Source organism: Pongo abelii, chromosome 2 (assembly GCF_028885655.2).
Source record: "Pongo abelii isolate AG06213 chromosome 2, NHGRI_mPonAbe1-v2.0_pri, whole genome shotgun sequence".
In the NCBI taxonomy this organism is placed as follows: domain Eukaryota; kingdom Metazoa; phylum Chordata; class Mammalia; order Primates; family Hominidae; genus Pongo; species Pongo abelii.
Genome location: NC_085928.1, coordinates 199,120,911 through 199,133,701, shown reverse-complemented (window position 1 = coordinate 199,133,701; position 12,791 = coordinate 199,120,911). Strand labels below are relative to the sequence as shown.

At 38.6% G+C, this 12,791-nt stretch overlaps 1 long non-coding RNA gene across 1 annotated transcript; it reads right to left on the bottom strand.

Moving 5' to 3' along the window:
* Positions 1-3,916: 3,916 nt before the first annotated feature.
* On the bottom strand, positions 3,917-10,213 carry LOC134761073 (uncharacterized). Its single transcript, XR_010139324.1, has 3 exons — positions 9,912-10,213; positions 4,414-4,712; positions 3,917-4,230 (listed from the first exon to the last, which is right to left on the bottom strand). It is a non-coding gene; the product is annotated as an uncharacterized LOC134761073 (long non-coding RNA).
* Positions 10,214-12,791: the final 2,578 nt, after the last annotated feature.

Here is a 12,791-nt window from a genome sequence, read left to right as displayed (position 1 = left end):
TGGATTCAGGATGGGAAGCCCAGGTTTGAGTCCTAGCTCTACCACCTAGCTGGGACAAATGATTCCACCTTAGTTTGTTTCTAAAAGAAGAAAAATATGAACTCTGTCTTTCCAGACTTTCAATTCTATAAAGACAGGGGTCATGTCCATTTTGTTTAAAATTGTCTCCATACACCTATCCTAGCACCTGGTATGCTGTAGCCCGCAGTAAAGATAATTGAGTGACTGAATGATGATTGTGGAGACCAAATAAGGTAATAGACATTAAAATGCTCTATAAATCCTGTAGTGGTCTACACAGGGAAGTATAATTGTTGCCTAGACTGGGAATGTATGGATTGCCCCCAAACTGAAGAGTCATTTAGCTATTTTAGGATACTGGAAGATACTTTGGCAAATATATTTCAAATGTGCATAATAACCTTGATGAGGCCCAGTGCTATAACGAGAGTGAGAGGCAGGGCAGAGACCTAGCTGTTTTGTTGTCCTTGACTTCTGAAATTTCTGCATTCTTAAAGTAAACTTATCTTTGCTGTCCAGTTAGCAGAGATATTTTTTGTTAATAGAAGCCAGGAGTCTTTAGCAAGCCTAACTATTAACTAGAAGCTGCTTGAGGGTTCACATGTATTCACAGTTCCGAGCACAATATCCTGCAAGGAGAAAGTGCTCAGTAAATGTAAGACACTGATACTCAGCTTCAGGGATGTTTCCTAATAGCTCCTCTCCAGAAATGGCTCTCCTCCCTGAGAAGCCCCCTTCCATAAGGATCTTGAATGGCTTCTCCTCCCCCAGAAGTCCCCTTCCATAAGGATCAGTAATTACTACTGATATATTTGTCCCATCTTCCCTTCTGAAACAATGTTCTCATGCCCCAGCATGCACCCTCCACCAGGACACAGGGAATCATGATGGAAGTGAAGAGGCTGAACACTGTACTAGAATTGTAAGCTCATTTATTGCATGAAGTTTATTTAGCATCAACTATAAGTTGGTGAATGTTCAAAGAAGTGAAAGAAGGCAGTCAAATTTCTAGACTTAGTGACGGGTGAGTAACATATAGAGTTTAGAATTATTGGGAAATAGGCACAAACACACACAGCTATAATATAATTTAAATATTATAACAGATTCAAGTACACAGCCCTCTGAGAGCTCAGAGGTTATGCCAATGTGCTGGGACTTGAGATCAAAGAAGGCTTCAGAGAGTAGGAGACATTTGAATTGGACTGTGAAATATGCGTAGGATTCCTCCAGATGGCAAGAGTCAGGAAGAAGGGCATTCTAAGCAGAGGAAGTAACAAGTTCAGCTACAAAGAGGGGTGGACAGATGTGACAGTGACAGGGACTACACTACATCTGGAAAGGCTAGACTAGCATTTTCCAGAAGATGCTCTGAGGAAAAAAAGATGTTCCATAGCCAATAAGTTGGAGAAATGTATCCTATATTCTTATTTAGAAATATAAAATGCAGACTTGCCTATTAAAGGCTCTGAGCAATCAATTGGTCAGCTACACATATAGTCCAGAGAAATATAGCACGGGGGCATGAAGGGGGACAGTGAAAGGAATACAATAGAGGATAGATGTAGACAGATTTCAGAGGGAGCATAATTAGAAGTTGCTAAATGTCGAAGAAGATTGGGTGTAAGAGGACTAGGTTTTAGCTTGTTAAACTAAATAGACAGCAATGCCATCTGAGAAGAAAAGCATATAGAAAAGGTAACACAGGTTTTGAAACTTGTCATGTTGAATGTGAGCTGACAGTGAGAGAAGCATGTGAAGATGTTGAGGCAATTGACAGTACACGTCCAGGATCCACAAGTGATGTAGCTCAAGAAGATGCTGGACAACCATTAGAACTACAATAGAAGAGATCAAGCCCTGGACAGGACATTGGATTGGATGAGGCCATTTTGGCCCAGGGACTCTGATTTTTAGGGTCAGAGGGACCCATGCTGAAGAGTGTAGATGGCCAAGTCTGTGGCTACTGACTGCGTCCAAGTTCATAACCACCTGCAGCTGATGATAGAAGTACTGACCGCAAAGAAGAGCTCAACATCTGCACGCATCCCACTGAAAGGAAGTAGGTTAAAAGACATGCGTTTAACCACTAAAACTTTTCAGGACCCCATAAAACCATTATTTTTCTGTTGGGCTGTCCTAACTCTGAAGAAACAATAAAAACACAGCATATTCAAGAACAATCATAGAAAACTGCGTACATTCCTTGTCATGCGCTTTACTGATCAGTACAGCCTGGTAGAGTGGAGAGAGCACTGAGCTAGGAGTCAGGTGGTCAAGGCTCTAGTCATGACTAGATCAGTAAATCATTATAAGTCCTAGCGAAAATTATTTACCTTCCATGTGGCTCTATTAACATATGAGTAAAATGTATTTAAAATAATTATGCCATCCAGGTGCAGTGGCTCATGTCTATAATTCCAGCACTTTGGGAGGCTGAGGAAAGATGATTGCTTGAGGTCAGAAGTTTGAGACCAGCCTGTACCACGTTGTGAGACTCCAACTCTACAAAATTGTATAAATTAGTCAGGTGTGGTGGCATGCCCCTATATATAGTCCCACCTACTTGGGGAGGCTGAGGTAGGAGGATCACTTGAGCCAAGGAAGTCAAGGCTGCAGTGAGCTATGATCATGCCACTATGCTCCATCCTGGGCAACAAAGAGAGGCTCTGTATCAAAAAAAAGAAAAAAAAAAGGATACCCCCACTGCTTATTCCTAGGGCCATTAGGAAGGTTCAATGAGATTGGTTCATTTTGTGAAAGATAACATTAGTAATGGATACTACTTGTACCGAACATACAACCTAAACTGTTGAAGGGCCCTGAATACTGAAGAACATAACATGTTCATTTTGCAGATGAGGAAACCAAGCCCCAGAGATGGCAGGTAATTTACCCAAGGTCAGACACACAGCAGGGACAGAGCCACCAGATAAGCTGGAAGCTCTTCCTTCCTGGTGTCACTACTTTCTGAAGACCAAGGGCTGGGACCTCGGCTGGAAACAAGTCATACACTGGAAGGAAACCATGGGTTGAATAGCTAACATGTGTATTCAAAATTCTAGGCAGCAAATAAAGCCTGCAGTATGAGTAGTCCAGATAACACTATTTGCCTCCACACTTCTTTGAAGTGAGCAACTTTCTTTTGTTGTGTCAACTTAAACTGGCCACAGTCTTCAGAGTCTCACACACCTCCACTCAATGACTTTAACATACACTAATCCATTCTGTGATGGTGAATACTTTTATTTATATTAATATCCTCATGGACTAGGTTAGAGATTCAGATGCATTAACACAGCCCTCCGCTGTAGATCTTCTCCTCTCTAGCTCTAGATGGAATGCTCTAAGTGAGGACCATGTGTTAGTTTGTTCTCACACTGCTATAAAGATACTGCCTGAGACTGGGTAATTTATAAAGGAAAAAGGCTTAATTGACTCACAGTTCCACAAGGCTGAAGAGGCCTCAGGAAACTTACAATCACGGCAGAGGAGAAAGCAAGGACCTTCTGCACATGGCGGCAGGAGAGAGAAGTGCAAGCAGGGCTTATAAAACCATCAGGTCTTGTGAGAACTATCACAAGAACAGCATGGGGGAAACCGCCCTCATAATCCAATCACTTCCCTCCCTCAATACGAGGGGATTACAATTCAAGATGACATTTGAGTAGGGACACAGAGCCAAACCATATCAGGCCAAAATTAATTTCTTTCCTGAACTGTGGCAAGAGGCTTCTAACTGAGCTTGATCTTGCTCCTTTGCCTTTTCCTCTCTGGAGTTGGCATTATCATCTTCCCATAATGTTACTACTTCTTCTCTCCCTGTCTCCATAGCACACAGCATAAGACCTCAAATCTTCATCCTGGCATTCAAACTCTTTCCAGATCTGATCCCAGTCTCTTTCCAGTTTTATTTCTTCTACTTCCTTATTTGTATGTTACATTTCAACCTAAATTAGACTCATTGCTAAATCCTGAATACACATAGGCCTTTCTTTACACTAGTCTCTCCTCTGGTAGACCATTCATCAAGACCCACCTCTGTTTTCCTTGCACCATCATGGTATCATGTTTTTCCTGTTTTCAGTACATATTTCCTTTCATAGTGTCATGGTATGTGTACTGGTCCCGCTTCTTCATTAGATGGTCCTCATGTTGATTATATCTCCATCCCCCACAGAACTTAGCTCAGTGCCTGGAAACAAGTCTCTTCCAGAAAAAACGAACTTACATTATTTGAGGAAAAATAGACACACTACACTAGAACTGAAGACCATCATACTAAAACTTTTTAAAATAAACAGCTTTGGCTAAAGATGAAAGTATTTCCACACAGCTTCAAATCAGATTTGAGTAGCTGATTCTCCAGACAAACTAGGAAAATTGTTTTACCTGTTTTCCCGCCTGACAGTTCAGTTGCCTAAGTTGCTTTGAAGTCTATAAAATGGCCAGTATCTCCAATCTGAGCAATGTTTCCTTTCCAGACAGGAAGACTGCTGCTAAGTACAGAAGCCACGCTTGTTTTTGTGGTCGGGCTGCAATGGTGACTCATCCAGTAAAGCCAGAGACTGCCTGTTTTGATCTTTCACTGTTCAGAGACTCTCTACAGTTGCAATTTGCTTTCTTTCTCTCTCTCCCTCATCACCTCTGGTGACTTATCGGAAGGGTCACACACATTTGACAAACGGAACCTGTATAAGGAGAGAGAGAAAGCACGCGATTAAACACGCTTTCAGCTAACGCCCAGGAATAGATGCTTGTGTTTACAGCTCTGATGATAGGGTTCCAGTAATGACTTGGCCTTTTTCTCCTTGATTGAATATTCCCTTGGGCCTGCCAGTCCAGGCTCCTGTTATTTAATGAGGACATTGGAGCACAACATCAAGATGCCTGCAAAAATGACCTTTCTTTTGGGCTCACTCCAAATACAAAGAAAAGAAGAGACCAAGTTAGACAGGGTGGTTCTGGAATACAGCTTTGGAATTTGTCCTTTTCCCAGAAGTTCAGAATCATGGAGTCGTGCACTATCAGAGCCAGAGAGAACCATGGAGATGATCTAGTTAAAAGTTTCATTTTTCACATGGAGAAACTGAGGACTAGAGAAGAAAAGCAAGTTGCCATAAATCACACAGGACAGTCACAGCAAATCTTAGTTAGTATTCCTTTGAATAGCTTGAGACAGAAGTTAACCACTGGCTAAATGTTGGCTTTAAATAAAAAAGAAGCTTTCCTTAGTTTCTCTGTGTTATACTGTGGCACTATTATGCTCTCCTTTTCCTTCTCAAGGAGATGAGAGACAAGCAGCACAAGCATACTAATATGCCTCTGGCTATAAGTTCAATGTCTCACTCTTAGCTTTGAAAGCCAATATAGGATAAGGATAAAGGTCAGTGCTGAAGGGTCTTAATGAGGACAATCTCAGAGGTCCCAGATCTGCCTCATTCACTGTGTATCTGCATTTTGGCTTCACCTGCAAAACGGGGGATTAGTTTATTGACTGAGCATTCTCAGGAAGTTGAAATGAGCAAATATGATCAGAAAGTGCTCGGTAATATAAAGTCCTACTGCATTTGTGAGAAGAATTATTATGTTATCAACTGCTATCTACATGGTCTTGTTTCCTTCAAGATGGAGATTTTATATACTCAAATTATTGTAATTTTGCCTTTTAATGAGCTTTTTTCTAGACAACTATATATATACATAAACACACATATAGATACACACATATATACATATATATAAACACACATGAATATTTATATATAATTCCAACATTAGAATGTATCATATTTACATAATATGTTAAATGATATTGCCTTTTTGTAATGTATAGAAGTAATTTATTAGGGACTTCTTTAGCACCAATTTAAACACTGAAGGCCAAGTTGGAGTTTCCCTGAGCCCTCCCATCAGTGAAATTACTACATAATCTCTGCTCCAATTTAAAACATTTTTGAGAGTAAAAGGTAAGATTATTACTAATTATGCTGCCAAAAAGGATAAATCTGAACTGTTCTGGGCAAAGTGGGACATACGATCACGTTACTTAGAGTTGTGCAGTATTTTAGGTATTTTACCGGCCAGAGGTAATATGGCATGAGGTAAAAAGTACACATCTCATAATCAGAAGTTTTGGATCCTAGCTCAAGATCCACCATTGTTAGCAAAAATCACATATGGCCCTGAACCTCACTTTCCTCTTCTCTAAAACGTAGGTCACTCCCTGCATCTCAAACTCAGGTTATGACTTGCATTTGAGGAAGAATGTAAATGAAAGCCTGTTATAGCTGGAATATATAGCTCTACTGTTGGATTTTTTAAATAGTACTTTCAAATGGATTTTTTTTAACGGACATTGGTACTCTTCACATCACATTATGGGTGTGTCCTAAGCAGTTCACGTTCTGCCAGAATATATAAATGATTGCTTGATAGTAGATCCCTCACACTCACAGGAAAGAATCTACAATTGCCTCTAGTTTCATCCCATTACACTCCATGTCATGGGACTATTGGTGTTCTCTTTTATGCTGTTGTTCAGTTTTATTAACTACTAGTTAAAATAATTTGCTATGTTTTGACCATGCCAGTCCATTTTCCTCTGATAACATTCGAGTTACTGAGATTATACCTGTAAGGTCCATTTTAGGCCACTTAAGAAAGCACTGAGAATAGAAGTTTAATTTTTTCAGGTACTACATGTAAGTTAATTCACCATTTCCTTAATGAGGAGCAATGTTTGAATTATCTGAAGCCTCATAATCTCTCCCAGGCAGAAAGGAATCATGGATCCTAAAGACAGTCAAAATAGTTATCTTCTAGTTGAGTTCTTCTTTCTATAAATTATGAGAAAGATCTCATGGTGCTTATAACCCAACATACTCGGTACTATGCATGTGCCTAGAACCCATGGCACATGATGTATGTGCCAAGATCTGTACATACATCATGATCATCTGGTTGAGAATATTCTATATTACTCAGAGCTGAGCTTGCCATGAGTACTTGATAACTGCATTACAATTCACTTATCATTGCCATAGTCATCAACATAATCATTTATCAGTTCAACATTCAGCTGAGAAGTTTTATTATCCCTCTTATGAAGAGTACCTTAAGTATTATCTTTGATTTATCAGCCTCCATGAGATTTTTTGTGCATTTCTCTTTCCTTTACAATGCCTAACATAAGGCCCTGTATAGAAGTAAATGTTTGATCAATGTTAGTAAAATAAGTAACATTATTTTCCTACTCCTTCCTCTGTGCACGTGAAACAATCATAACTTTACCATAGCTCAAAATCCTATACTTTTTTCTTCATCTGTGCTTTAGTGAAAAAAGCAATAGACTTGGACTTAAAATAACTGAGCTTAAATAAGGAGTGAACGACAACTCTTTCCAACAGACGAGTTTCAGTTAATAAATGTAGAGAAAATGAGGAAAATAGAAAATGACCATTACAACATCATAATAACAATGGCAACAAGCAAGATCCACCACAAGAGGCTAAAATTAGTTAATGAGGGAAAGTTTAAGTATAAACAGCATATTTTTATAGTCTCAAGTGTCATGTCTCAAAATATTTAGTAATAACAAAGGGGGAAACAGCACATTTACAGTGGAAAAATCCAGCAGATGCCATCTTAACCAAGTGATCAGGGTTAATGTCACCAATAATATATATCAACATAATATACCTGATATCACGGCCTGAGAAGGATGCATCCCTGCTGTAGCATCTTTTGCAATACCTTCAGTATAGTCCCGAGAAAAGATCAGAAAAACCAAAATTGAAGGACATTCTACAAAATAACTCACAGTACTCTTCAAAAGTGTCACAATCATGAAAGAAAAGGAAAAACTGTGAGAAACTGTCACAGATGGCAGGAGACCTGACAACTAAGGCAACGTGGGACTCTGAATTGGATCCTAGGAATAAGAAAGGACATTTGTGAAAAAATTGATGAAATATGTATAAAGTCCATACTTTAGTGAATAGTACTAAAGTTAATTTGTTAGTTTTTATCATTGTTCCATGGGTAGATAAGATGTTAACATTAGGAGAAGTTGCTGTTGTTGTTGTTTTTGTTTTTGTTTTTCCTGAGTCTAAAATTATCTCAAAATAAGAAGTTTAAAAGATAACTGAGTTGGGCCGGGTGCGGCAGCTCACGCCTGTAATCCCAGCTACTCGGGAGGCTGAGGCAGGAGAATCGCTTGAACCCGGGAAGTGGAAGTTGCAGTGAGCCGAGATTGCACCATTGCACTCCAGCCTGGACAACAAGAGCGAAACTGTCTCAAAAAATAATGCTAATAATAAAATAACTGAGTTGAAGTGCCAACACTGCCACCTACCAGTGGCATGTCCTTAGGTAAGTTACCTAAGCTCTCTCAGCCTAATCTTTCATTATCACTAAAATTAGAGAAATAGTACCAAACTTTTGTTGATATGAGGTCAAAATGAGATAAGGAACATGAGGGCACTTCGAAAACTATAAACTCTTATAAAAATATCTTTATTACTTCTTAACTCTTTGACCTTTTCATCTCATTCAACCATGGTTGCCAGATAAAATATAGGACTCCAGTTAAATTTGAATTTCAGATAAGCAACTTTTTTAGTATAAATACGTTTCACGTTATGGTTGAGACACACTTAAAACAATTTTTTTCTTTAGATGCCCTGTATTTTTATTTCCTAAATGCGATAAACCTACCTTGACCTGACTTCCAATACTCTGTCCCTTTCTTGAAGATGTCTTCTTCCCTCCTCCAGGTCATCTTTGCACAATATGGACAGCTCTAGTACAATAATTCCATGCAAGGGCCATGGCGGCCCATGCTCCAGGAGAGCTGCACAAAGGTTCATCTATCACAAGACTCTAGCAAGATGAATTCATTAAGAGTACATGAAAAACAGGAATTTTCCCTTTCTGACTCATCTTGCAATTGTGCAAAATTTATTTTAAAATTTTTAAGTTATTTTTACTTCTCACTCCCCACAAAAGCCCAGTGATAAAAATACTGTGCAGATTTTTTAAGCTATGAGGAAAGATCAAAATCAGCAACAACCTATAAGATGGTCCTGGTAGACTAAAGTATGAGCCCACCTCTTGGGACCTGTAGTGAGGTTTTGGGGAAAGAATGAAAGAGAAGAGGAAGAAGAATTTGAACACAACATTTTTACATATACCAGCTAAGCATATAGGGAATTATGCTTAACTTCACTTTCCTAGTGAGAAACTGAGTCTGAGGGAAGACAACTTAGACTCTACCTCATGAAGGCCATTGATTTCGTACTTCTTTCTCTTCCATAACATCTGGACCTCAAGGTTCCACCCAAAGGCCACCTCTATTGTGAGTTTTCCTCCTTTATTCTCCAAATCAAGTATGGTTTGTTTTACTCTGAATCTCCACATTGCTATAAAAAGACCTTAAGACCTTTACCTGGGAGTATAGCCACATGTTATTCACATTGTATTGATATCTCTTATTTTGGTCTTAAGGACAAAGATCGTGTCGTGTTCATGTCAAGATACCCTACGGTATCTCCAAAGCAAACGTGACTTTTGAAATTGAAAGTTGAGAGGCCCAAGTACTGGTTCAAGTTGACCACTAACTTGCCACATTGGTTACAATATACATCGTGGCAGATACAATTTTAACTTGTGTCAATAGTTTCCATTTGTTAACATATGTCAGCACCCATATGATCTCTAAAATCCTTCTAGTTCTGACATCTTGCCTCTTAGGATCCCAGTTTTTGATGGAGCAGATACCTAAGTAATGGTTTTGTGGTCTCAATGCTATTCTGGCTACTGAAATCAAATTCCTATAGGCATCATAATTTTCCTTTTTGGTTGCCACTCCCATAGTTCCTTCTACTCACCTTGGAGGTATATCAGAAATATTATCAAGGATGTTCTGTAAGGGATGATCCAGACTCTGAGGACTCTACGGAGTGAACAGTAACAGGCTTTCTGTGAATCAACAGCATGAAATCTCTGGGTGTCTTTTTGCACAGGCCATCCTCATAAATGATCCTGTCTCAAAGGGAAGATGCAGATCTGTAATTACTGACAGCTTAGAGGTCAGAAGCTCTAAGTTTATATGTTGTTTTACAGGATATTCCTGCTGGATTTAAGTCTAGAAAGTGGATTCAAACCCTAGATCATCATCACACTCATCTTTCTGTACTTCTGGTTAGCAATTATTTCACAATGAAATCATGTGAATAAGAGCTGGCTTTCTTTCCCTACAGGGTTTGGTAGGGATCAAATAAGATACAACTAGCAATAATTTATAGAATACATAGCAAACATCAGGTACCAAGGTAAACACTTCACTTGTATCATTTAATCCTTCTGATGTCCCCATAAATTTGGAGATCCAATTTCCATTTGAACAATGAGTAGATCTAAGCTCAGCAAGCTTAAGTAAATTACACAAGGTCCTAGAGCCAGGAAGTGATGGAAATGGAATTCAGACACATTTTGCTGCCCCAAAAAAAACACACTCTTAATCACATGCACCCATTTCCCATATAAAAATGCTTTAAAACCAGAAAGCATCATACACATGAAGCAATTCTCACTTAACCCTCACAACATACCAGGGGATAATAAGGCAGGTATTTTTTCCCAATTTATAAATAACCAGTGGCCAGTCTTAGTGACATCGAGCTAATAAGTGGCAAAACTAGGAGTTAAGCCTATTTATTATCTTGTTCTCTGACCAGATTCCCTCAACTAAGGAAAGAAGAATAACCTTCAAGTTCTGTCTGAAAGCAGAGTGGTATTTTTTTAATACTAGAAGAAGGTCATTCCACCTTATGAGAATATAGCTCTACCCTCCAAGTATCTCCTGAGTCAAATTGACTTATTTTATGTGGAACAAAGGGTTTTCCTGGTGTCAGCACCTCATTGCCCAAAATGGACTTTTCTCTGTCTCATGCATCATCCCCCAAACCAAAATTGTCAGTAAAGTCCTGCTTCCAGAATTTTTATTATCTATAATGACGCTGTGAACTCAGGAAAAGAGCCCAGCTCTCTTCCAGGCATCGGCAGTGCTTATAGTGCTGGCAGGGAGAAATCCACTTTGTACTTTGTCAGAAAAGTTAATCTGATATGAGACAATAAAGATGGAGTGCCATCAGGGTGATGTTCTTACAGAAGCATTTTTTTCTGATCACTAAAGACATTTTAAAAAATAAAACAAAATATACCGAACACACACACACACACACACACACACACACACACACACAAAACACCCTGCAGCTCCATATTCTGAATAGGCAATGGAATCTCTCAATGAGAAAAATAAGTCTGACATAAAGAATTCTGCAAAGGAAGAGGATGGTCTTTTCTGAAATCTGGGGCCCCTGAGCTGGCAGAATCCTAACATGGGGCTTGAAGGTGATACTTCCTTTGTACCTTTTGATTAAGAAGACATATGAATAGAGGGACCAAAGAAGGATTAATTGGGGGAGGAGTTGTTTACATGAAAGCTGTGGCTTTTTATTTCTTTGCCAATCTCCTACCTTTTTGGACCTCAAAAGGGGTGGGGTGGAGAGAAAGAGGAATTAATCAACTATAAACAGACAACCCTGGAAGAAGATCATATGGTCTGACAGGCCCAGGGCTCAGTAAATAATAAGCACCTTCATTTATGTAGTACTTTATAAATTCACTGTGTAATTTCTAGTATATCATTTCTTTTGATCCTCAAAAACAATAAGGGAGGTTAGCTGGGATTAATATCCCCATTTTACACCTGAGAACACTGAAGCCAAGGGAGAAAAAGAAACTTGCCCAAGGTTATATATCTTGTTTGTAGAACAACAAGGATTTGACTTGCTCTGACTCTATAATACAGGTTTTCCTTCCAATGCTACATTATTATCTCAAAGTAAACATTAAAAACAGTAAGAAAAGTTTTTGTCTGAGTATAAGCAGACTTTTTTATGTAGTTGCCTAGAAATTAATTAAATAAAACATCCAATATTGGAAAACAAGAAGTAAAAGCAAACATTCTGAGTGGACAGAGACCTAAGAGATTACCTACTAAATTGAAGGTAGAAGAGATTAAAGTAAATCACTTAAGATCTCATTGCAAGATCTAATATTACTTTGGTCAAAAGTTTATTTAACTTTCAAGCTAATAAATTAAAAGTTTGTATTTATTTAACATGGGTTACTGTATACAAAGATAGGTCTAGACTCTGCCATCACTTACCCATTGAACAATTTCTTATCTTGCTCTGTGCCAGCAGTGCACCTTCCCAAATTGAATGTGAAAATATTTCAGTAGTTTGGTTTTATGGAGGAAAAAATAAAGATTACTATTTTTAGCACTGACCATGAAATAACAAATGTTCATGTAAGATAAATAGTTTCCTCATACATAAAATGGAGAGGACATTGCCTCCTGCTGCCAAGATTATTAGAGTATTAAATGAGTTAATGAAGAAAATCTGTATTAATATATTTACACGTGTGTGTGTATATATATATATACACATATACACAAAGTCCTTTGTTCTTAAAAAAATATCATAATATGTATACATGAAACAAAAGAGAAAGCCCTTCTTCTGAGGGGATCTGGCAGAAGAATAATCTAAACTCTCTTGTTAATCTGTGTCTTTCACTTTCCCCATCTCCCAGGGTTGTCACCGAACAGTTTGAAAGCCATTGCTTTAAATCACCATACAGGACGGAGCTTTTGTCACCCCTTCTGAGCTCCCCTTGCACTTTAAATATGCTTC